Consider the following 26,280-nt stretch of genomic DNA (forward strand, 5'->3'; position numbering starts at 1 on the left):
GTCACTGAAAAGCATAATATACTATCAGTCATAAACTGTCATGGTTGATAAAAAAATCTCACTAAAGTCACTCACACGACTTCTATGCTAACTTTTGCAAATATACTCTCTGAGTTCGTAAATCTTTATGGCAATACATTTTAACAAATGCACTGTGGTTTACATTTAAAAGCACTGTGTAGTTTATAGTAAAAAGCAATTATGATTCACTTATCTGCTCTTCTGGTTAAGCAGGAGGTACTCACTCTATGGTAGGGGGAAAATATGCAATTAGGAACAATAAAGACTGCTGTTTAAATTTAGAGTCTCATCCACCTTTCTCTGAGTTAGAGGCCTCTTTCTAATAAGATTAATTTTACTGAATGCATTATAATGGATATAGGGGCTAAATATATTAATAGGATAGAAATCAAAGTGTGGCAGTACTCTCTATTAGATATATTTACTAGGATATTCTCATATGTATTCCTGGAAGTCTCCAACCTAGGAATAACTCATTATATCACCCTTTCTCAGTCCTTTACAAATAATTCTTTTATTTTCTTACACAATCAGATAGTGGTCTCATGCTGTATGCAGTTGTTCAAGTAAACACTCAGATCACTCTGATGTCCTTTGTCATCTTCATCTTCCATATCAAAAGATATCTAATAGTTGAATTTAGCTTTTTGCTCTCATATGCTTAAGACTTTCCTGCATTAATTTATCTGACTCTAAGTGTGTCCTTCATATTGTAGCCTAAATGAATACTAGAAACACTGATACAAATATTTCTTTAAGCATTTGGGTTATTTCAGATTTCTTAAAATTATGTATAAGTTCCTTTTAAAAAGTGTTCCCGGTGTATATTATAGATCTACTTTCTGCTACAAATGGTCCTTTGCATAATATTCCAGCTGTATGTTGCTCTCTTTTTTCCAGATTTTTTGTTCATCCTGAAAAATCCCTCCTTTTGCTGCCTAGTTTATTCATTATTTAAATTAATTCAAGTTATACTTGTCATACACTACTCTTTAAAGGGTTACCTGATCTCTTCCTACTGTAATTCATAGCTCCTTTCACATGATATTTTTGCATTAATTATTCCACTATGTTATCACTTATTGATTTGCTTTCTAACACACCACTATGTTATCACTTATTGATTTGCTTTCTAACACACTCAAAAAAATAATATGTTACTCATTCCACTTTGTATCTCACATACTAATTCAGATTTTTCACTGTTTAATATACATTTATTGACTGAGATATTTAGTGGAAATTAGGAGGTATAGACTACAATTCAGACTTTATGCTAATTTTAACCCTGGAATCTAAACAGCATATTAAATTTTACTGTGTCTATAAATTGAATAGTGGTTATGAGTCTTGCAGTTCTTAAAATTTACTATATCTTAAATATGAACTAGAACCAAAACTCAGGGAAAAATTATTGATATTGACTAATATTAAGAGGAGTAACTGTTATACAGCTCTTTTGCAAAATTTGTGTGTTCACTTTAGAAAATTAGTATGATTAAAATCAGATCTGATTGCAAAACCAACATGTTGCAATTTATTTTTTACTATATGTGATCAATGTACATAGGTTTGCAATTTTTTTTGATTTTTTGGGTCACACCCAGCAATGCACAGGGGTTACTCCTGACTCTGCACTCAGGAATTACTCCTAACGGTGCTCAGGGGACCATATGGGATGCAGAGAATCAAACCCGGGTTGGCCGCGTGCAAGGCAAACACCCTACCCGCTGTGCTATCGCTCCAGCCCCTGCAATTATTTTTGTTCCTGGGATACAGTTTGGATTCTGGTTTGAAAATAAATACTAGTACTGTCTGTAGCACTGTCCTCCCATTGTTTCTCGATTTTCTTGATCTGGCAACAGTAATGTCTCCATTGTGAGACTTGTTATTGTTTTTGTCATATTGAATACGCCATGGGGAGCTTGCCAGGCTTTGCCATGTCGGCAGGATACTCTTGGTAGTATGCCGGGCTAGAGCAATAGCACAGCGGGTAGGGCATTTGTCTTACACGTGGCTGACCCTGGTTCAATTCCTCCACTCTTCTCTTGGAGAGCCTGGCAAGCTACCAAAAATAAGGAATAATTTAACAAAATATTTTAGCTTTGCCTCTTAAACTCACACTATTATACATTTAATTGCTTCTCATCTTCTATGAAATATTGAATGTTATGTTTATGTTTACTATTATGAAATCTAAGGCATGTTTTGCCTGAATTTCTTATGACTTTTTAAAATTATTTATTTATTTATTGAATCACTGTGGGAAAAGTTACAAAGCTTTCAGGTTTAAGTCTTGGTCATGCAATGATCAAACAGCTTTCCCTTCACCAGTACTTATTTTTCACCACTAAGAACCCCAAAATACCACCCTCCCACCCCTCCCAACGCCTGTGAGGCAGATGAATTCTACTTAACTCTCTATTTACTTTGATTACATTCATTATTTTAACAGAAGATGAACCATTATTGTTTAGAGTTTACATCAACAATCAGAACTATTGAAAAAGAATTGTGAAATAATTTGTTTTCTACAGCTGGTTATGAGAACCATATGATGTCTGGATTTCTGATTTCTAATATTTTATTTATTAAGCCTGGAGGGATTTCTGCCAAGAGCCAGATAATTACGAGATTGGTTTTGTGATTCTGGAGCCATGGCCGTGCCGGAGAGCCACTCCTGGGGGGCAACTCGTGACCTCGGTAGGGTGTGAAGGACAAGCCGGAAATGACTCCCTTCCCATGAGGTTGCATTTGTCCCGTCACTGCTGGCTCATGCCTGGCTTTCCAAAAAGCTCTGAGGCAGCAACCATCTTGCTGCCCAGGGGGAAAAAGGCAGAAGGGAGCTACACCCCTTCTCTCCCTGGGAGGCATGGTATGGTGGATTAACGCTTAGTCCATTCGTTTTTCTTCCATAAGCTGCAGGGCTCTGCATTAAGTCCTTGTGCCTCTGGAGATTACTTTTTTTTTTTATTTTACTTTTACTTTCTGAAGAATAGGCAAATTTATCTGAATAGACTTTATGAGATAATTATGTACATGTGTCTATAAATATTTAAAGTTGAAGTAACTAAAGTTCAAAAAATATATAGTAAACTTCTGGTATTTAGCAAAAGCAAGTAAGTAGTAGATCATTTTATAATGTATAAAAGTAAAGAATCTTTATGTTGTATGCCTGACAGTAATATAGTATATTAATTATATCACATAAAATAAGGTTTAAAAATGATGAGAATTTTCATAGTGATAAATACATAATGACAATTACAAGTCTCAAATATTCAACCTAAATTTTCACATCAAGGAATTAGAAAAATAAGACACAACTAAGCCCAAGTTAACAAAAAAGAAAAGCATAATACTGATTAGAGTATAAATAAGTGAAATAGAATTTTAAAGGATTAGCATAAATGAACTTTAAAAGGCAATTCTTTAATAAAATTGACAAAATTTTAAGTGAGTCACTCAGTAAATAAATAAGTAAGAAACTATGTAAGAAGATGAAATTGGAAATAAAAGACTCCACAAGAAACAAATTTCCAGGGCCAGATGATTTTTTTGTAGAGTTTTATCATTTACTTTCAGTGAAGCAATATAGTTTCTAGTGAAAGAAATTTGAGAGAGGATACATGTTGAAGAGAGAACACTGCCTTCTGCAGAGTGTAAAAGAGGAGAATGACTTTTGAGACTTTATGCACAATTTCTCCAGATTGTCTTGACCTGGAGTTGTCTACATACATAAATGTTAATTTGGGTGTCAACCTTGAGAAAGCTTTGCATTCTTAATAGCTCTTTTATTTCAGGACCCTTAGATTCTCCTGTAGCTTCTTCTTTTCTGAGAAGTTCACCCATCTCTGGATCATGACTATTTCTCCATCTCCAAAGAGCTCTATGTTTGCATCTCAAAAGAGTGTGGTCCTCAAGACTTTGGGCTACTTCAGAGCTTGACAATTTCCTCTTAAATTTTAGTATTTGTGGGGGCTGGAGCAATAGTACAGCGAGTAGGGCATTTGCCTTGAGCACAGCCGACCTAGGTTTGATTCCCAGAATCTCATATGGTCCCCTGAGCACCCCCAGGAGTAATTCCTGAGTGTATGAACCAGGAGTAACTCCTGTGCATCTCAGGGTGTGACCTAAAAAGAAAAAAAATTAGTATTTGCCTAGGCTATGACTGACTTTCCTTTCTTGAAAACATGTTGATGCTCCAAATGGAAATTACCAGTCCTGACTCATGCCACACCTTTCTTCATGTGGCTCTGGTTGATCAAACAGAAAGAAGGAAGCTATTTTCTATATGATTTTCTCATACAGCAAAAACCAATGACAATTATTTTTAAATCATTCCAAAAATCACAAAGACTTCCAAACTTATTTTTATGTAGTTAACATTACTATGATAGCAAAACAAAGACACTATAAGAAATAATCACAGAGTAGTATTCCTAATCAACACAGATATAAAAATCTTGAACAAAATCCAGCTGAATCCAGCGGAAGAGTAAGACAATCACACACCTTGATCAAGTAGTATTAATCAAGAGATGCAGGGATATTTTATAATATGCAAATCAATAAATATATTATATCATCTTACCAGAATGAAGAATTAAAAATCATATGATGATTTGATTAAAAACAGAAGGAGCACTTTTCAAATTTAAACATCCTTTCACAAAATTAAATATAGAGTAAAGATATTTCAATATAATAAAAGTTATATATGGCAGGACCATTGTTAAAATCATTTTCGCTGGTGAAAAACTAAACGGCAGAGGTTTTTGGACTGAACAAGAGATTCTACCTTCTAATTGGTTGAAATACAGCTTTACAAATCCATCTTTACCATCTTTACCATCTTTATAAATCCATCTTTATAGGTGACTGTTGGAATGGATAGTTAATCACTTAACATGTCCCACTAGAACATCTAACACTCATTTTCTGAGATTGTAAGTCTATTGGTAGTCTATTGTAAGTTATTTACAATAATGTTTGTGGTCTTAGAAATGTCAGTGTGAAAATCCTTTCCCAGTTCATAAACATGATAACTGGGTATTCAAATGCTTGTGTGACATATGCCTCCCTTAAAACTTGTTATGCACTTGACACATTACCCTTCTGATGTAAAATTAAGAAAAAAAAAGTAAATATCAATGTGAAATTTCAAGTTTAATCAGTTATTTTAGAAATATAAGAGAAGAAATAATTGTTCATATTGTTTCAAGTATTGGAGACAGCCTCCTTGTTGCAACTTTTATTTCCCTTGATCACTTGATCACTTGACTTCCTGTTAATCATCAATTTGCTTGAGCAGGCTCCAGTAATGTCTCCATTTCTCCCTGTTGTGTGCTAGTGTAGCCCAATGTCATCTGTTCACTCTAGAAACACGAAGAACCTCAAACCAATCTTTCATGATCTTGATGAAGAAGTCTGACCATCTGGTAGGTGGGCAGCCACTCGGTCTTTTGACATCCCGTGGAATCCAATCGGTAAAAGCTCTAGTCCAGTGGTCGTCTTTAAATCTCATTACGTGACTCGCCCATCTGATTTTTGACATCTGGACAAATGAGACAGCATCCCTAATTCTTGATCATCGATGGAGTTTGGAACTCTGGATTCTTTCTCTCATTTGAGTGAAACATGATATTCCAAGCATAGCTCTTTCAATTCCTCTTTGGGAGACTCGAATAGCGTTCTCATCCTGTTTGCGTAGGGCCCAGGTTTCTGAGGCATATGTTAATGCAGGAAGAACAGTGGAATCAAAGAGATGTGCCCGAAGCTGGAGATTCTTTGTCCTCTTAACTATTTCTTCGATGCTCTTGAAGGCCTTCCAAGCCGCTCTCTTCCTCCTGGGCAGCTTGGGTGCCAGGTTATTTGTCATGTTGACTTCTCGACCTAGGTACACATAGCTGTTGCATTCGGAGATGGTTGTTCTCTTGAGAGTGAATGGGGCATCAGGAACGAGGCTTTTTCTCATAAACATTGTGTTCGTAAGATTCAGCTGTAGTCCTACCTTTCCACACTCATGGTCAAAGTCGGCCAGCATGTGTGTCGCTTGGCTAATGTTTGGTGTTATTAAAACAGTGTCATCAGCATAGCGGAGGTGGTGTAGTTGCTGACCATCTATCTTCACTCCCATTCCTTCACATTCCAGTTGTCACATGATGTTCTCAAGGGTGGCACTGAAGAGTTTCGGTGAAATGGTATCACCCTGCCGAAACCCTCTCTTGACATAAATGATTACTTCTTTGTAGAATGGTGAGATCCTGGTAGTGAATCCGTAATACAGCTCACAGAAGATCTAGATGTATTGAGCTTGAATGCCCTGATTGGCTAGGGCTTCAATGACCGCTTCCATCTCAACAGAATCAAAGGCCTTCTTTAAATCAATGAACATTAGACAGAGCGGCATCTTGAACTCCCAAGAAACCTCAATGAGCTTGGTTATCGTGTGGATATGGTCGATGGTGCTGAATCCTTTGCGGAACCAGGCTTACTTGCATGGTTGTCCTTCATCTAGTGTTCTGCCAATCCTATTCAGGATGACTCGAGTGAACAACTTGTAGATGAAAGACAATAGGCAGATCGGGCGATAGTTGCCAATGTCATGAATGGCTCCCTTCTTGTACAGTAGTACAGTCCTGCTGGTTTTCCATTGGGACGGAAACTTGCATTCAGACAGGTAGCACATGAAGAGCTGAGCCAGCAGTAATACATAATAATAATAATTAATAATCCTTACAGATAATAATTCTAGTGCAAGTGTGACCACAAAATAGACTACAGGACCAGGAAGATGCCTCAAGAGCTGCATGGTGCTTTGCATGGCTGGAGAATGGGCAGTTTATCACATGGTCACATGGTCCCCTGGGTACTGCCAAGGATCAACCCCTAGCATTGAGGCTGAAATAGCCCCTGAGTACTGCTAGTTGCAGAACTAAAATACAATCATTAAATGATATTTTTTTCTAAAAATTTCCTAAAATAATTTATTTCCTAATTAAATAACTACCACAGTCCAGCTTAATATGAACAATTATAACTGATTTCTTAGAACCATTTGTCTCCACTTGCTTTAGGATCATATATATGAGGATGTATTTATATGTTCTTGAGACTACCTTAATGAATTATTCATGTGCCCTATTAATTATACCTAAGTGAGTAATTTAAGACCATAGATTTTAAGTATTATTTTCCGTCTCCTGATTATGTCTTTTTTTTTCCTCTTCTAAACATTTTATTTGCACATAAAGCCATTTTTTAAAAATTTTTATTAGTGAGACACCATGAGGTACAGGTGTAGACTTACAAATTTTGTGCTTGGGTTTCAATTAATCATCAGGGAGATGCAGATCAAAACCACAATGAGATATCATTTCACACCACAGAGACTGGCCCACATCCACAAGAACAAAAGCAAGCGGTGCTGGTGCGGATGTAGCGAGAAATGGACATTCCTTCACTGGTGGTGGGAATGTCGACTGGCTCAGCCCTTTTGGAAAACAGTATGGATGATTCTCAAAAAATTAGAAATTGAGCTCCCATTTGTTCCAGCAATACCACTCCTGGGAATATATCCCAGAGAGGCAAAAATATATAGTCGAAGTGACATCTGCATTTGTTTGTTCATTGCAACACTCTTTACAATAGCCAGAATCTGGAAAAAACCTGAGTGCCCAAGAACAGATGACTGGTTAAAGAAACTTTGGTACATTTTCACAATGGAGTACTATGTAGCAGTTAGAAAAGATGAAGTCATGAAATTTACATACAAGTGGTACTACATGGAAAGTATCATGCTAAGCGAAATGAGTCAGAAAAAAAGGGATAGACATAGAAAGACTGCATTCATCTGGGGAACATAAAGTAACAAAATAGACTAACATCCTGATTATGTCCTAGGGTAAATATTTTTTAGAAATAGCTAATTTATGTTTTGCTTTGGCATTAAATTGTGTTAAACTTCTGTGATTTCTTCCAAGTTTTGGATTATAACTCGTACTACTCAATTAATAGTTGACAAATATCAGAATCTGCATTCATAATTTCATAGCAACAGTAAACATTACTGTAGAACTTCATGTCTTGAACTTGGTTGTATCTCTGAGGTGATGTTAATTGTTTGAGTGTTTAGAAAATTAATTGCCTTTGCCAAAGGCAAATCTTAGTATTGTAGACAAAAAATGTTTGTAATAGAAAAGATATAAAGACTATCAAAATTTACCTTAATTTAGGTTCTACTAGTGACATGTTGTGATATAATAGTTGCGTAATATCAAACACTGTAGCACGGTTCTAGCACTGTCCTCCCGCTGTTCAGCGATTTGCTTGAGCAGGCACCAGTAACATCTCCACTGTGAAACTTTTTTGTTACTGTTTTTGGCATATAGAATACGCCACAGGGAACTTGTCAGGCTCTGCCATTTGGGCAGAATACTCTCTGTAGCTTGCCGGGCTCTTGAGAGGGACGGAGGAACCCAGGTTGAACCCAGGTTGGCGGCGTAAAAGGCAAACGCCCGATCCGCTGTGTTACTAAATTTTTTCCCACTTACTTTTTGGACAGTGGTAATTGTCTGCTACTTTAAAATAAATATTAGAAATAAAAGATGCAAATATTTACTGGAATTTATTATATATTATGATTTAATTGTTATGACATGATAAAAATGATAATTAAACATGTTAATAAATTTTTTAATTAAGAAGGCAATATAATTAGATTACATGGGTTCTATTTGGTTGGAAGATTGTCTTAAAGAGGAAATTATAATGGCAGTATGCTATAAAGATGTATACACATTAGAAAATATGAAACTTTTATAAAATCTTTAACTTAAAAGTAGGAATTTTTAATTATAAAAACATCTTTATTTAAATGGCTTTATTATCTGTCTGACTGTTTCTTAAGTACTGCTATTACTTTATTTCTTTGTATAAACAAATGGAATTCTTACATCTTATTACATGAGATAATATTCTCACTAAATGAGATAAGTTATATCCTAGCTCAAATATACTAAGGATTCATTTTATTTATTATTTTTTTTTATTTTTTGCTTTTTGGGTCACACCCAGTGATGCTCAGGGGTTACTTCTAGCTTTGCACTCAGGAATTACTCCTGGCGATGCTTGGGGGATGCAGGGGATTGAACCCAGGTCGGCTGCATGCAAGGCAAATGCCCTACTTGCTGTACTATTGCTCCGGTCCCCTAAGGATTCATATTATTTATTTTTTTTTAATTATTTTTTTTTTATTAGTGAGACATCATGAGGGACAGTTGTAGACTTACAAATTTTTGTGCTTGGGTTTCAATTACACAATGATCAAATACCCATCCTTCCACCAGTGCCCATTTCCCACCACCACGGATCCCAGTATCCCTCCCACCCCCCATCACCCATCCCACCCTGCCTCTGCGTCACGGAATTCCCTTTTGTTCTCTCTCTCTTATTGGGTGTTGTGGTTTGCAAAAGAGGCAATGGATAACAATCATGTTTGGTCTATAGTCTACTTTCAGCATGCTTCTCCCATCCTGGGAGGATCTTCCCAACACCTTTATTTGGTGTTCCTTTCTCTATCTGAGCTCCCTTTTCCTCTAGCATGTGTGGTTGGCCTCCAAGTCATGGAGTAAACCTCCTGGTACTTATCTCAACTATTCTTGGGTGTTAGTCTCCTATTTTATTATTTTATGTTCCCCAGATGAATGCAGTCTTTCTATGTCTATCCCTCTCTTTCTGACTCATTTCGCTTAGCATGAGACTTTCCATATTGTACCACTTGTATGTAAATTTTATGACTTCATCTTTTCTAACAGCTACATAGTACTCCATTGTGTAAATGTACCAAAGTTTCTTTAACCAGTCATCTGTTCTCAGGCACTCAGGTTGTTAAAAGATTCTGGCTAATGTAACGAGTGCTGCAATGAACAAACAATTGCATATGTCTCTTCGACTATACATTTTTGCCTCTCTGGGAAATATTCCCAGGAGTGGTATTGCTGGGTCAAATGGGGGCTCAATTTCTAATTCTTTGATAATCATCCATACTGTTTTCCAAATGGGCTGAACCAGATGGCATTCCCACCAACAGTGAAGGAGTGTCCCTTTCTCCCCACATTTGTGCCAGCACCGGTTGCTTTTGTTCTTGTGGATATGGGCCAGTCTCTGTGGTATGAAATGATATCTCATTGTGGTTTTGATCTGCATCTCCATGATGATTAATGATGTGGAACATTTTCTCATGTGCCTTTTAGCCATTCGGATTTATTCTTTGTGAAAATTTCTATTCATTTCATCTCCCCATTTTTGATGGGGTTGGGTGTTTTCGTTTTGTGGCGTTCAACCAGTACTTTGTGTATCCTTGATATAAACCCCTTGTTGGATGTGTATTTGGTGAATATCCTTTCCCATTTTGTAGACTATCTTTGTATTTTGATCACTATTTCTTTTGAGGTGAAGAAACTTCTTAGTTTAAGATAGTTCCATTTGTCTATCTCTGTTTTCACTTGCTTGGCCAGAGGCGTGACATCTTTGAAGATACCAATAGCTTCTATGTCAAGGAGGGTTTTGCCAACTTTTTCCTCAATGTAACTTATGGATTTAAGGATTAATTTTAGAGAATTAAAAAAAAACAGAATTTTAAAGTAGAGAATCAATACAACAAATTGTCTTGCCATTTGTTTCCATTTAAGGGAAATTTTTTGAATTAAGACACACGGTTTATTGAGATCTTGACAATAGATTAAGTTTCAGGCATACAATGTTCCAGCACCAGTCCTATCACCAACATCACCTTCCTTCCACCAGGAAGAAAGTGTACCCAGGCTCCTTGCTACCCCTCCAGCCTGTCCCCTTGGGGAATGGTTACATATAACATATTTGCTAATGAAATCAAAACACATTTTCAGATTATTAGTAAATGTCTAAACATCATGGTAGTATCTCCTAAATGCCTCCTTTGTTGGTTGTACAAAATATTTAGTGTCTATAGTCATTATAGCATTATTAATCATGTCATTTGAATATTTCACTGATTATCTATAGGCTTTCTGAGACTTCCTGAGGTATTTTGCATTATTAGGATGTGGAATTACTTTAGTAAGTGTAGGTAATTGAGTAGATTATGTGAAATGCACTGATTTTCTCACCAAGCCTAATGCTCCACAAATGGAGAATATTTGGATTCTTAGCTTAATCCACAATTGAATAGTAGGGATGATCATATGGATCATTTTAGTGATGTGTTGAAACTTGCTATTACTGGTTTTTGAGAAATGACTTAAAGTGTTGGAAGTTTTTTTATAGCTGTTTGCTTGAAATTAGTCATAGTGTAAATATTAATATTACACAAATTGTCAAGAGCTTTTTCTTTCTTTTTATCCCCCAGAGCCCCATTTGTTCTACATTTATTAAAATACTAGCTTTGCTTCCATAAATTCAATTTTCAAACAAGGTAAATATTATTTAACCTTAATTTAATGACTATGGGGTAGGGATGATATCATGAATTGATTGAATTGACATGTTTAATTGAGCAATTACCAGAAGAAGCAAATGAATACATTTCAAGAATGAAAAAAAAATAAGGCAAAACTTCAATACTCTGAATTCTCTTAGTTTGAGCAGTTGAATTTTTCACATGCAATTGTTCTTTAGGACCAAATAAATGGTACTTGAAGTGGTCACCCATCCTAAGTGAAATAAAGAAGCACAGGACAGTAGCTAGAGGGTTTAACTCCTATGCAGGATACTAGAAAGGAAATACAGTGGCAAAAAACAAAACAAAGCAAAACAAAAGTAAATCCTAGACCCGGTAAAAACTATGTTTTGTTGCACATAATGAGAAAATTTTCAGAACCTTGCTATTGCCCATTTAAAGTGTGATGTTTTCCACTTAAATTCTGTTATCAGAAGATAGATTAAATTCTAGAAGAGTTCAGTGGAGATGACCAAAAACCAATATGAGTTAAGTATCCATACCCAGTATTGACATATTAAATTTTATCCGTAAATAATCATAACTTATTTTTGTTTCAGAAAGACTTTTTTTCCAACCCTAGTTGAAAAGAAATTGTAATTTATTATCACAGAAGAAATCATGGATTTAGAATCCTAAAATTAGTTAATATTCATGGGATCTAAAATAATTGCTGCTTTAAACTCACACCAATTTCAACCTATAATAAAATTCAGATAATAATTGGCAAAATTCCAAAGTGTGTTCTATGCTTAATGCTTTTGTAACTAGTTCTTTATAGCATAGGTGTGTGAGAATTGTATTTATGTCCCTAATGATCCAAAAGTCAGACTATGAATTCATATATGCATTAGAACTCATGTGAAATACTTATTCTGGAACGGAAGTGATAGAAAAACAGGTAGGGCTCTTGCCTTGAATGTGGCCTATCTGGGTTTGATCTCTGGTACCCATATATTCCCCCAAGTCCCAACAGGAGTGATACCTGAGCAGAAGCAAAAGTAAGTCCTGAGCAGTGTCAGGTGTAGACAGACCCCCAAGTGAAAGAAACAAAACAAAAAGCCCTGGTTTTCCTGAGATGCCTTAAATGGTTTTTTTAAAGGTGTATTAAATAAAAAAAGCTGCATTAAATTTAAAGGTGTATTAAATTTAAAGCTATATCTTTATCTATTAGGATAATACTTGTTAAAAGAAATTTCAGTGAATGAGATAATATTATTTTTCTTTCTTTTTTTCCAAAATAAGTTTTATTTAAAATTTTATTATAATATTTAAATAATAAATATGAAAAAAACATTAAAATTTATATTTAGCCTCTTTTAATTTTTATCTTTCATAGTGACAACTTTAGACAATGTATATAACATTTCATACCCTTTAACTTCACATCCAATCTCATAAATATAAGAGATATATTTATTATTAATGTGTTAGAGATATTACTAAATTGTAAAAGTACCATGGATTTTAATATCCAACTTTATTTTTTACTAAAAAATACATTTATATGTATCAATTTCTTGTTGACCAAATATAGATTCCATTCTTTAATGGTTACATAATGCTTCCTACTGTAGCAGTATTATTATTTTTTTATTTTAATTGAATCACAGTGAAATATACAGCTACAAAGTTGTTAATGACTGCATTGCAGTCATACTCTATTCTAGCACCCAACCCTTCACCAATGCACATTTTCTGCCACCAATTCTCTGCTTTCTTCCTACCACCCTCACTCCTCAACCTGCCCTTGCAGTCTGCCCTTATGGCAGACACTTATCTTTTCTCCCTCTTTTATTTTTCCTTTTGGGTATGGGTTTGCAATACTGTTACTGAAAGAGTATCTGCATTTCACTTTATCTCTTTTCAAGACTCAGTTTTAGTCCAAAGTGATCATTTCCACGTATCTTTGTCATAGTGGTCCCTTCTCTGTCCTAACTGCACTCTCCCCTCCCTTTTGTGGCAAACTTCCTACCATGTGCTAGTCCTCCTAGCCTTGTTTCTACTATCTTTGGGTTCTATTCACATACCCTGCTTTAAATGTTAATATCCCTCAAATGAATGCAATCATTCTATGTTTGATCCTCTCCCTCTGACTGATTTCACTATACTTTCTGTTTCCATCCATGTATGGGGAAATTTCATTATTTCATTTTTCCTAATAGCTGCAGAATGTTCTATTGTGAGTATGTACCATAGTTTCTTTATCCACTCATCTGTTCTCAGGCTCTTGAGTTGTTTCCATTTTCTAATGATTGTGAACATGCTGCAATGAACATAGGAGTGCAGATAGCTTTTGTGTTTGTGTTTTTGAAAATAATATAAAAATGGATTAAAAACCTCAATATCAGTCCTGAATCCATAACGTACATAGAGGAAACATAGGCAGATATATTCAGTGGCATTGAAGCTAAAGACATTTTCAGGGGTAAAACACCACTGACTAAATATGTGGAAGCAAAGATAAACAAATAGCACTACTCTAAACTAAGAAATCTGTGCACTTCGATAAAAATGATGACCTGAAAACAAAGACAGCCCACAGAAAGGGAAAATTACTTACCTGATAAGGTGTTAACATCCAATATATAAAAGGTACTGGCAGAACTTTACAACCCCATAAAAAATGGGGATAAGAGATAAACAGAAACTTTTTCGAAGAAATAAAAATGGTCAAAAGGTCTACAACTGTACCTCATGGTGTCTCAGTAATAAAATTTTTTTTAAAAAGGCACGTAAAAAAGTGTTCTACATCTCTAATTATCAGGGAGATGGAAATCAAATGAGATATCATCTCAGGCCTCAGAAACTGGTGCATATCAAAAAGAAAAGCAACCAGTGCAAATGCAGATGCAGAAATGCAGGTTGGATGCAGTGAAAAAGGGACTCTCATTCACTGATGGTGGGAATGCCTATTGGTTCAGCCTTTCTGGAAAACAATATGGACATTCCTCAAAAAACTAGAAATTAAGCTTCCATATGACCCAGCAATACCTCTCCTGGGAATATACTCTGAAGATATTATTTTAAAAAAATTTGCTTACAAATTCTCTGTTTTCTTTTTGTCTTTCTCCTGTATAAGCAATTCTGCCTCACACATCCATATGTGTATGCGATTTTTGTGTGCATATGTATACCATTTTGTTATAGTAAAATAATCTCAAAAGAATTATTATTATTTCACATTTAATTTGAATGCATATCCAATTTTTTTCAAATATATAACTAATTTAAGATTAAATTTAACAAAATGTAGGTTTCTTCTGTAAATATTTTTATATGTTTCACCTGGGTTTAATCCCTGGAACCATGTGTGGACCCCTGAGCCTGCAAGGAGTGAACCCTGAGCACAGAGGTAGGAGTGATCCTGAGCACTGCTAGTTATACTCAAAAGCAAGGCCAAAAATTAATTTATCAAAATTATATTGTTTGTCATAACTGTGACAGCTATATATATATATATTTTAAATTGAATATAACCTGTTTCTTGGAGTACTTTGCAAAAGACATTTTGTAATTACTATAATGTTAGTTGTCAGAAACATATTCTGTCAAATAAAAAAGGACATTAATTTAGTCAAACTATACCCATATTCCATTGACATCCTTGTTATCTTTTTAGTATGTAATCATAAAGTCTAATTTGACAGACACTTGGAGTCTCTTTGCTGAACTCAGCTTTGTTTCTTGTCATATTTTCATTAGTTCAGTTGCTGTTCTCTTTCTGTGACATCATTATCTAGCACACTATACATAATATCAAGTTATATTAAATAATAACGTTAATTTGCATGAAAACTCTCTTAAAATACTCTTTTGAACTGCTAAGGTCACTATTAAGAATAACAGAAATATTAAAGGTAAACTAATTTATGTTTAAAATTTGTCAGAGGTTAGCGAAGTATTATATAAATGTAACTAATTTTATGTAATTATTATATTATAATTTCTTGCTATTCACTTATTTGCTAGTTGGGGCCAGACATGGTGGTGCTTAGTACAGACTCCTGGCACTACATTCATGTGTATCTACTGGAATATCTTGGCAGACTTGTTTTTTTCGATCCTATACAGTATGCCAGGGATTGATCTCGGGTCAACTGCATACAAGGAAAGCTCCTTATAATGGCTCCAGCACATCTTTTTTAAAACTTATTTTAAATTAAATTAATATTTTATTTGTTACAGCAATCATTGACTTTCTCAATGCATTTTATTGTTTTATTCACTTTTTTAAAATTTTTTTATTAGTGAAACACCATGAGGTACAGTTGTAGATTTACAATTTTTTGTGCTTGGGTTTGATTATACAATGATCAGATACCCATCCCTCCACCAGTGCCCATTTTCCACCACCATGGATAATATTCCCCCACCCCCATACCCCCATCCCCCCTGCCTCTGTGGAAGGGCAATCCCCTGTGTTCTCTCTCTCCTTTTGGGTGTTGTGGTCTGCAAAAGAGGCATTGAGTGGCAAACATGTTCAGTCCACAGTCCACTTTCGACATGCATCTCCCCTCCTGAGAGGATCCTCCAAACATCCTTTATTTGGTGTTCCCTACTCTATCTGAGCTGCCCTTTCCTCTAGAATGCCCGACTGGCCACTAAGCTATGGAGTAATCCTCCTGGTGCTGATCTCAGCTATTCTTGGGTATTAATATCATATTTTGTTACTTTATGTCCCCCAGATGAATGCAATCTTTCTATGTCTATCCCTCTCTTTCTGACTCATTTCGCTTAGCATGATACCTTCCATGTCGTACCACTTGTATGTAAATTTCATGACTTCATCTTTTCTAAGAGCTACATAGTACTCCATTGTGTAGATGTACCAAAGTTTCTTTAACCAGTCATCTGTTCTTGGGCATTCAGGTTTCTTCCAGTTTCTGGCTATTGTAAAGAGTGCTGCAATGAACAAACAAGTGCAGATGTCACTTCGACTATACATTTTTGCCTCTCTGGGATATATTCCCAGGAGTGGTATTGCTGGGTCAAATGGGAGCTCAATTTCTAATTTTTTGAGAATCGTCCATACTGTTTTCCAGAAGGGCTGAACCAGTCGACATTCCCACCAACAGTGAAGGAGTGTCCCTTTCTCGCCACATCCGCGCCAGCATCGGTTGCTTTTGTTCTTTTGAATGTGGGCCAGTCTCTGAGGTGTGAGATGGTATCTCATTATGGTTTGGATCTGCATCTCCCTGATGATTAATGATGTAGAGCATTTTCTCATGTGCTTTTTTGCCATTCGGATTTCTTCTTTGAGAAAGTTTCTGTTCATTTCATTGCCCCATTTTTGGATGGGGTTGGATGTTTTCTTCTTGTGGAGTTTAACCAGTATTTTGTATATCCTGGATATCAACCCCTTGTCAGACGTGTATTTGGTGAATATCCGTTCCCATTCTGTAGACTGTCTTTGTATTTTGGTCACTGTTTCTTTGGAGGTGCAGAAGCTTCTTAGTTTAAGATAGTCCCATTTATCTATCTCTGTTTTCACTTGCTCGGCCAGTGGCGTGGCGTCTTTGAAGATACCATTAGCTTCAATGTCATGGAGGGTTTTTGCCAACTTTGTCTTCAATGTACCTTATGGTTTCTGGTCTGATGTTGAGGTCTTTAATCCATTTTGATCTTACTTTTGTACATGGTGTTAGGCAGAGTTCTGAGCCCATTTTTTTTGCATGTAGCCATCCAGTGATGCCAGCACAATTTGTTAAAGAGGCTTTCCTTACTCCACTTCACATTACTTGCACCTTTATCAAAGATTAGATGATCATATGATTGAGGGGAGATGTCAGTGTATTCAACCCTGTTCCATTGGTCTGCAGTTCTGCCTTTGTTCCAGTACCATGCTGTTTTAATTATTACTGCTTTGTAGTACAGTTTGAAGTTCGGGAGGTTGATTCCTCCCATTTTCTTTTTCCCAAGAATTGCTTTAGCTATTCGTGGGGGCTTATTGTTCCATATAAATTTCAAGAGTGTTTGCTCCATTTCTTTGAAGAATGTCATGGGTATCCTTATAGGGATTGCATTGAATTTATACAATGCTTTCGGTAGTATTGCCATTTTGACAATGTTAAGTCTCCTGACCCATGAGCAGGGGATATCTTTCCATTTCCTCATGTCCTCTTTTATTTCCTGAAGTAGCGTTTTGTAGTTTTCTTTGTACAGGTCCTTTACTTCCTTAGTTAAGCTGATTCCTAGGTACTTGATTTTCTGGGGCACAATTGTGAACGGGATTTTTTTTTCATGTTGCTTTCTTCTCTCTCACTGTTTGCGTATAGGAAAGCCATGGACTTTTGGGTATTGATTTTATAGCCTGCAACTTTACTATGTGAGTCTATTGTTTCTAGGAGTTTTTTGGTGGAGGTTATTAGGTTCTCTACGTATAGTATCATATCATCTGCGGATAGTGAGAGCTTGATTTCTTCCTTTCCTACCCGAATGCCCTTAATATCTTTTTCTTGCCTAATCGCTATTGCAAGTACTTCCAGTACTATATTGAACAGCAGTGGAGATAGTGGGCATCCTTGTCTCGTCCCTGATCTTAGAGGGAAGGCTCTCAGTTTTTCCCCAGTGAGGATGATGCTTGCTGTAGGCTTGTGGTAGATGGCTTTAATTAAGTTGAGGAAGGTCCCCTCTATACCCATTTTGGCTAGGGTTTTCATCATAAAGGGGTGCTGGATCTTGTCAAATGCTTTCTCTGCATCTATTGATATAATCATATGCTTTTTATCTTTTCTTTTGTTGATATGACGGATTATGTTGATTGATTTCCGAATGTTGAACCATCCTTGCATCCCTGGGATGAATCCTACTTGGTCATGGTGTATGATCTTTTTGATGAGTAGTTGGATTCTATTTGCTAGTAGTTTGTTGAGGATCTTTGCATCTGTGTTCATCAGGGATATCGGTCTTTAATTTTCTTTTTTTGTGGTATCAGTGTGATATTTGCTTCATAGAAACTGTTTGGAAGTGTTTTTGATATTTCAATTTCGTGGAAAAGCTTAAAGAGGATTGGGAGTAAGTCCTCTTTAAAGATTTGGAAGAATTCACTAGTGAATCCATCCGGGCCAGGACTTTTGTGCTTGGGGAGACTTTTTATTACCATTTCAATTTCCTTGATGGTGATAGGTCTGTTCAGGTATTCCAGGTCTTCTTGGTTCAGCCTTGGGAGTCTGTAGGAGTCTAGGAATTTATCCATTTCCTCGAGGTTTTGATGTTCCTTGGCATACAGTTTCTCAAAGTACTCCCTGAGGATCCTTTGAATTTCTGTAGTTTCTGTTGTAATGACCCCCTTTTCATTTCTGATTTGGTTTATTAGGGTTTTCTCTCTCCCTTTCTTTGTGAGTTTTGCTAGAGGCTTATCAATCTTGTTAATTTTCTCAAGAACTAGGTCTTGGTTTCATTGATCTTTCGGATTGTTTTTTGGGTTTCCATCTCGTTAATCTCTGCTCTGAGTTTTATTATTTCCTTTCTCCTGTCCGGGTTGTGCTCCTTTTTTTGGTCCTTCTCCAAGCTTTTAAGCTGTGAGGTTAGGTTACTTATGTGTGCTCGCTCCTCCTTCCTGAGGAATGCTTGTAGAGCTATAAACTTTCCTCTTAACACAGCTTTTGCTGTGTCCCATAAGTTTTGGTAACTCGTGTTCTCATTTTCATTCGTTTCTAGGAATCTTTTGATTTCCTCTTTGATTTCCTGTCTAAGCCACTCGTTGTTCAATAGAGCACTGTTTAATTTCCAGGTGTTTGATTTAGTTTTCTGTTTTTGTATGTGATTTACTTCTAATTTCAGCGCATTATGGTCTGAGAAGATTGTCGATACAATCTCTATCTTCTTAATTTTTTGGAGGCATGTTTTGTGGCTCAGCATGTGGTCTATCTTGGAGAATGTTCCATGTACGCTTGAGAAGAATGTGTATTCAGCTTTTTGTGGATGAAGTGTCCTGTATATATCTACTAAGTCCCTTTCTTCCATTGTTTCCCTCAGATGAAGTATGTCCTTGCTAAGCTTGAGTCTGGTTGATCTATCAAGAGGTGACAAAGCAGTGTTGAAGTCTCCCACTAGTATTGTGTTGCTATTGATGTCTTTTTCCAAATCTATAAGTAGTTGTTTTAAGTACTTTGCTGGTCTCTCATTAGGTGCATATACATTTATTATTGTAAGTTCTTCCTGTTGTACAGATCCTTTGATCAATAAGAAATGGCCTTCACTGTCTCTTATGACCTTCCTCACTCTGAAATCGATGTGGTCTGATATTAGGATGGCTACCCCTGCTTTTTTATGGGAGCTGTTTGCCTGTAGGATTGTTTTCCAGTCTTTGACTCTGAGTCTGTGTTTGCTTTGACTATTGAGATGTGTTTCTGGCAGGCAGCAGAATGTTGGGTTCAATTTTCTAATCCATCCTGCCACTCTATGTCTTTTAATTGGTGCGTTTAGCCCATTGACATTGAGAGAGATTATTGTTATGGGATTTTGTCCCATTGTTCTGTTGAAATTTGGTGTATTTGAGGGGCCTTTCTTGCCTTAAAGTAGCCCATTTAGTTGTTCTTGTAACCACGGTTTTGAGTCTATGAAGTTCCTGAGCTGTTGTTTGTCTATGAAACTGTGTCTTGTTCCTTCTATTATGAATGAGAGTCTCACTGGGTAAAGTATTTTTGGGGAGGCATTTATTTCATTGAGTTTTTTCACTAGGTCCCACCACTGTTTTCGGGCCATAAGGTGTTCATCAGAAAAATCAGCTGTGAATTTATGGATGCTCCTTTGTAAGAGATTTCTTTCTTCGATATTGCTGCTTTCAGAATTTTGTCTCTGTGTAAGGTTTTGGTCATTTTGATCAGAATGTGTCTTGGGGTATTTTTATTAGGATTTCTTCTAGCTGGTACCCTTCGGGCCTCCTGAAAATGGTCACAAGTTTTCTTCAGCTCTGGAAACGTTGTAGCAATGATGTCTTTGACAGTTTCTTCTTCATCAAGGTTTTCTTCCTGTCCCTCTGGGACTCCAATAATTCTTATGTTACCCCTCTTGGCTTCATCACGATCTTCTCTTGCCATCTGTTCCCGAATTGTGAGTCTCTTTTCCATTTTCTGCTCTTTTCTGGAGAGTCTCTGAACTTCATCTTCGAGCTCACTGATTCTGTTCTCAGCAGCTGTTACTCTGCTGCTGAGGCCTTCCACTGAGTTTTTCAATTCGCCTATGAGATTTTTCAGGTCTGACATTTCTGATTGCATTTTCCTTATTTCTGCCTTCAAATCCTCTTGTCTTCTATTGGCATTGCTTTACATTGTTTCTTTTAGTTCCCTAAGCATCCTAAGTAGCTCCCTCCAGAATTCCTTGTCAGAGAGGTTGTCTAACACTGCAGTACTGTTGGTGTCATCTGGGCTAGACTTTTCAATAAGAAAGTTTGGTGGGCTTTTGCGTTGCTTTACCATTGTGAAAAGTGTGGTTTAGTCCTTCGTGTTCACTGTTACTATTCTGCTTGATCTGCAGTGTGAGTTAAGATAGGCTTATGAGTTATTGGCTACTGTGTTTCTAGTGACTGAGCTAAACTAGAGAAGTTTCCATCGAAGAAGGTAGCTTATGGTTCCTATGGCATATGTAGTGGGAAAATATTTCGCGGCCACATTTGCGGCCGTGGCTCCGGAAAGAGTCCCTGGCACTGAGCGAGGAGTTGGGAACGTAGATGTAGCTAGCTGTGCATGCGGAGAGAGGGTCCCAGGCCCTTGGGGGCGGGCTGTACCTGGTTGGAATAGGAGCCATTCAGCTTGGTTGCCCAGAGCTGGGCCTCCGTGCCCGTCCCGCGCAGATCAGGCTGTTTTATTCCCTTTTGTTGAATAAAATTAGTGTACCTTGTTTTTATTAAAAAACATGCGCTGATCTGAGATTGAAGATTTTGTATGGGAAATAATTTTAATGTTAAAGCAACATGACATATGAAGGTGAAGTTGCAATGTAATTGGGTGTTAGCTGGTTACTGGTCTGCTCTTAATAACATTGTTATTGTTTAGAAGGACAAAGGGAACATAGTTTTTTCTCTGTTGAAGTATTATTAAGTATTCACTGTTAAATTTCAACATTCACATATTACCTTAATTTCCTTGTACATTATATAGTTAAATTTTCGAAAAATATATTTAAAATGTTGTGCTAATTTTGAGACTATTTTGCTGCATCAACATACAGTCAGGATCCTGCACTCACTGTCTCCTAGGGGATGTGGACTCACCTGGCAGGTAGAAGTTCCTTAGGGAGTTGTCCTTATTAGTTTCTTTTCTCCCTCAGTGTTCTTTCTTCTTGATTTCACATGGTCTTCCAGAAAATCATTGCTATCTTGTGTCTGCTTACTATGTAATAATAAAATCATGAAGACCCTCTGGGGAGAAAAGAATTGGATTGCATGACAATGTCTATCATATAGTACAGTTGTGATAAATATTTGATGGATTGGTGAGTGTATGAATCATAGCAATATAGATTTTTTGTAAAAGACTATTTTTTCAGAAATTTCTGGACTATACTCATAAGGAAGTGATTGTGGCCTAGATATAAATGAAGGAAATTAAGCACCAGGAACGAATAATCAAGAGTCGGGTAAATAATTTTTCACTTTTATTTTTTTTAATTAACCAAGGGTCCTAGGCAAAAGCGACTTTTTTTTAATAGTGAGACATCAGGAGGTACAGTTGCAGACTTACACATTTTTGTGCTTGGGTTTCAATTATACAATGATCAAATACCCATCCCTCCACCGTTGCCCATTTCCCACCACCACGGATCCCAGTATCCCTCTCCTGGGAATATATCCCAGAGAGGCAAAAAAGTATAGTCGAAGTGACATCTGCAATTGTCTGTTTATTGCAACACTCTTTACAATAGCCAGGATCTGTAAAAAGCTTGAGTGCCCGAGAACAGATGACTAGTTAAAGAAATTTTGGTACATTTACACAATGGAGTACTATGTAGTTGTTAGAAAAGATGAAGTCACGAAATTTACATACAAGTGGTACTACATGGAAAGTATCATGTTAAGCAAAATGAGTCAGAAAGAGAGGGATAGACATAGAAAGATCGCATTCATCTGGGCAACATAAAGTAACAAAATAGGAGACTAACACCCAAGAATGGCCGAGATTAGTACCAGGAATTTTACTCCATGACTTGGAGACCAACCACACATACTAGGGGAAAAGGGAGCTCAGATAAAGAAGGGAACACCAAATAAAGGTGTTGGGAGGATCCTCCCAGGGTGGGAGAAGCATGGGGGGTGGTGGTGGGAGGGATACTGGCAAAAGTGACTTTTATCACCAAATGTTGAGTCTTCCAATAGACAAATTTTGTATGTTAATTAACAAGTCAGTCTTATACATTATTTCCCCCCTCCTAGTTTTTTAGGGAAGAGTTTGGAGTAAACAGTTACTTTTTTCAGATATTTATTTTTATTTTTTTACTTTGCTCTGGGGTCATAGTAAGTGGCGCTCGGGGCTTATACCCGGCTCTGCACTCAGATATCACTCCTGGCAGTGCTAAGGGGATCATAAGGGGTTCTGGGAAGCCAACTCTCTGTCATACTCTGTACTATCTCACTGGCCCTGACAGTTATTTTTTAGGAACCTGGTCTCTACATTTCTACTGTTATTATAAATCCTCAGACATTCCTCCCTGCAAGTCTTTAGTCTCTTTTTCACTCCCTCACATTAATTTTTTTCTTCTTCATTCAATAACTATTGATTGTCTATCATGTTTTATACAAAGCCTGAGTCATTAATATAGGTTCACACACGCCATGGGCCTTGGACCATGTTGCCTTGTATTTCAGAGCATGGAAATGAATATAAAAAAGGAGACCTCAATGCAAACATTTAACATAGGAATTGCTGCTATAAAATAAGAATGCTGAGTTATAGACTGTACATAAGGGTTAAGTTTGATTTATTAACCTTAGAAGACCTAACTCTGACAGTGTGTTTCAAAACAGAATTTGAAGCACAAGAAAAAGATATCTATGTGATGATCTCGTGGGGGAAACAATTCTAATGAAAGACTGAACCGAAAGATGCTGTTGTGAATGGAATGTGGAAAATAGAGGATAATAGAAGTTGAAGATTGAATAGGCCCAGATATTCCAGAACTTAAATGCTACTTTAACTTCAATGGGAAGCAGATGGATTGCTCTAAGATTTCTGTGAAATGCAAAGACCTGATTTGAAATTTTGTTGCTTGCTGTTTGAGGGCAGTATTGTGGGGGAACAGCTGTGTTCGCAGAAATTTTTAGCTAGGAAGCAAGATAAATGGCTGATTATTGGAATAAAGAAGATAAATTCCACCTCTAATATTTGTGGATATGTGACAAGAGGACATATAGAGAAGTCTGGTTTTATAATTTTTTCTATTCCTTCACTGGATTCTCTCCTACTCTTAAAAATATCCACACACAATGCAAGTAACCAGGTAGTCAAGGGCCCCTAGTTATTCAAAAGCACATATATTTTTGTATATATTTTAAACTAATTATATAAATTAGTATATTATTAAAGTGATCTTATAGTCCAGAGAGTGTATTGGGAGGACAATAACCCTCTAAATTTCCTTGCTCTGTAAGGAAGAGTGATGCTGGAACTAATTCCATGAGTGGGGCCAGGAAAACTGGTAGCCCAAGGACATTTTTTCTGGAAGCTCAACTATAAAGTCAACACTTTATATGTTAACTGGTGTTAATACTTTATATGCTCGGGTAAAGTAAATACGAAGAAACATGGAATTATACACTATGTATGTTATGGAACTGAAGTGAATGGACTAGTAGAATAGGAAAATAGACTATAGATATATTCTTAGATGGTATGATGTAAGGGGTAGTAAGAGATGAGCTTTACAGAAATTATGCAACAACCTATATGAATATATATATGAATACAACAAAGAAAATCCCTCTTGCCTTGAATCCAAATGTATTCTGAATGAAAAAAAATTTTTCTATAATACTGAAATAGAACTAAACTTTAGCAGGAAATCAAGGCACCATCTAAATTTGAGAGAAATAATAGAATATCTTACAAATTTATTTAAGGGAAAAAGAGTGGAAGGTTAGTTAACTGAAAATGTGGCATTATATCTACACAGATATGTCTGAATTCCCTGAATCAACTCAATATTTAATTAGATGATGATGAAGAGAACATTCAAAGAGAAATGATAGCCAAGATATGTTTCATAAGCCTACCATAGATTGCTACCCCAGAGTCTTCGAGAACTTGAAAGAAACATAAACTCTACATTTAATATTTAATAACTATTAACTAATCCAAACTGTTTGCTGCCGGGTATACTCTGGCCACACAAAAGTATAAATAGGGTTTACATTATTCCTGTTTTTGTGCACACCATGATATCAGTAAGAGGAGAATATGGCAGGATGGAGAAAAAGAAGTTGGGATAGAGGTGCAGTGTGTGTGTGTGTGTGTGTGTGTGTGTGTGTGTGTGTAAAGAGGAGGCTGATGAATGGCCAGTGAGAAAGACAATTTATGCACATGAGCCTATTAAATTGGTATGGGTTGAGTAGAGGCAAGCACAATTTTTTTTTCTCAAATTAAAGAGTGGAAGTACTGAGCCTGTGTTTTGTGAGTGTAGTAGAGAAATCATTGGCTTTAAGCTTTTGTATTTCCTTCCCAGAGTGAGGTTCTTAAATGTCTGAATGTAAGAGAAATTTAGAGAAAAAAATTTTTATATAGAGAAATTGTGGAAAGGAAAACTCATCAATTTTAAAAATTAATACCAGATATTACATAAATTATGTGATCAAATGAAGGGAACATTTGAGACATTTATCAATAACTTTCGCATAAAAGGAGAGACATGTTGCATGGGTTTTCAAGGGATCTTAATTTTCAGGCTTAATAACATCAAACAGCCTAAATATAGCACAAAATTTAACTGACTTCATGACATTCTTCAGGATGCATGTTCTTATTACCTGATAATAAGATTTTTGTCCATATATTTATTAGAAAAACAACATTTATATTAAATATCTGTAAATAAATATGTTGAAATATGGGTACATTTTAAAAGTGCTTAGATATGGTGGTAGAGGTTAATGAGTTTAGTTTTATCTCAATTACCGTCACCATGTTTCTAACTTTATAGCTTTTTAATTAAAGATCAAAAGAGGAGATTTATCACAAGCTGGAGAATTCTTCTTTATGTTATAACATAATTTTATATTGCTATTACCACTATAAAGTGATTCACAAAAATCACCTTAATGGATTTTACTTTTGACACACATAATTAGTATTTTTACTATAATATACTACATATTCTCTACCATGTTGCAGCATTCATGGTACATAAGCATTATGCCTTTATTAAAGCATGCACTTTAAAATTTTAATTTTCACTAGGGTTACCTTGACAACATGAAATGAGGGACAGGGAGTTCTGGCAAGAAAGGAACAAAGGAAGGTTTTGCCCACTGGGAACAGTCAAAATTATCCCTCGGAACTCTTACATAAATGGTTCACTTCAAACTAAAAAAGTATTTTTCCTAAATGTATCTGTCCCTGCTCAAATATATTGAGCTTTTGCTCAAGAATCCACCTCCTCATTCTCTTCATGATGGTGTGTGAATGTAGGTTGCAGGGGCAAGGACAAATCAGAGAGACAATTTAAGCTTTTGTGTTTGAAAGATTTATCTGCCCCCCCCCCCCCCCCTGCAAATGTAGGCATGTGTATGTGTGTGGTGTGTGGGGGGTGTTTCTAAAATGAATATATAAATACCCAATGCTTTTTCC

The 26,280-nt window shown here is 36.3% G+C and overlaps 1 protein-coding gene and 1 non-coding gene across 2 annotated transcripts in view; both read left to right on the forward strand.

Annotated features, from left to right (window-relative positions):
• ZNF804B (zinc finger protein 804B) overlaps positions 1–26,280 on the forward strand; it is a 578,621-nt gene that overhangs the window by 285,794 nt on the left and 266,547 nt on the right. The gene's annotated exons all lie outside the window — the stretch shown is intronic.
• LOC130027907 (small nucleolar RNA U13) lies at positions 5,042–5,145 on the forward strand. The gene has a single exon (XR_008793113.1). It is a non-coding gene; the product is annotated as a small nucleolar RNA U13 (small nucleolar RNA).

This window comes from Sorex fumeus, unplaced genomic scaffold (genome assembly GCF_029834395.1).
Source record: "Sorex fumeus unplaced genomic scaffold, SorFum_2.1 ptg000037l, whole genome shotgun sequence".
Classification (NCBI taxonomy): domain Eukaryota; kingdom Metazoa; phylum Chordata; class Mammalia; order Eulipotyphla; family Soricidae; genus Sorex; species Sorex fumeus.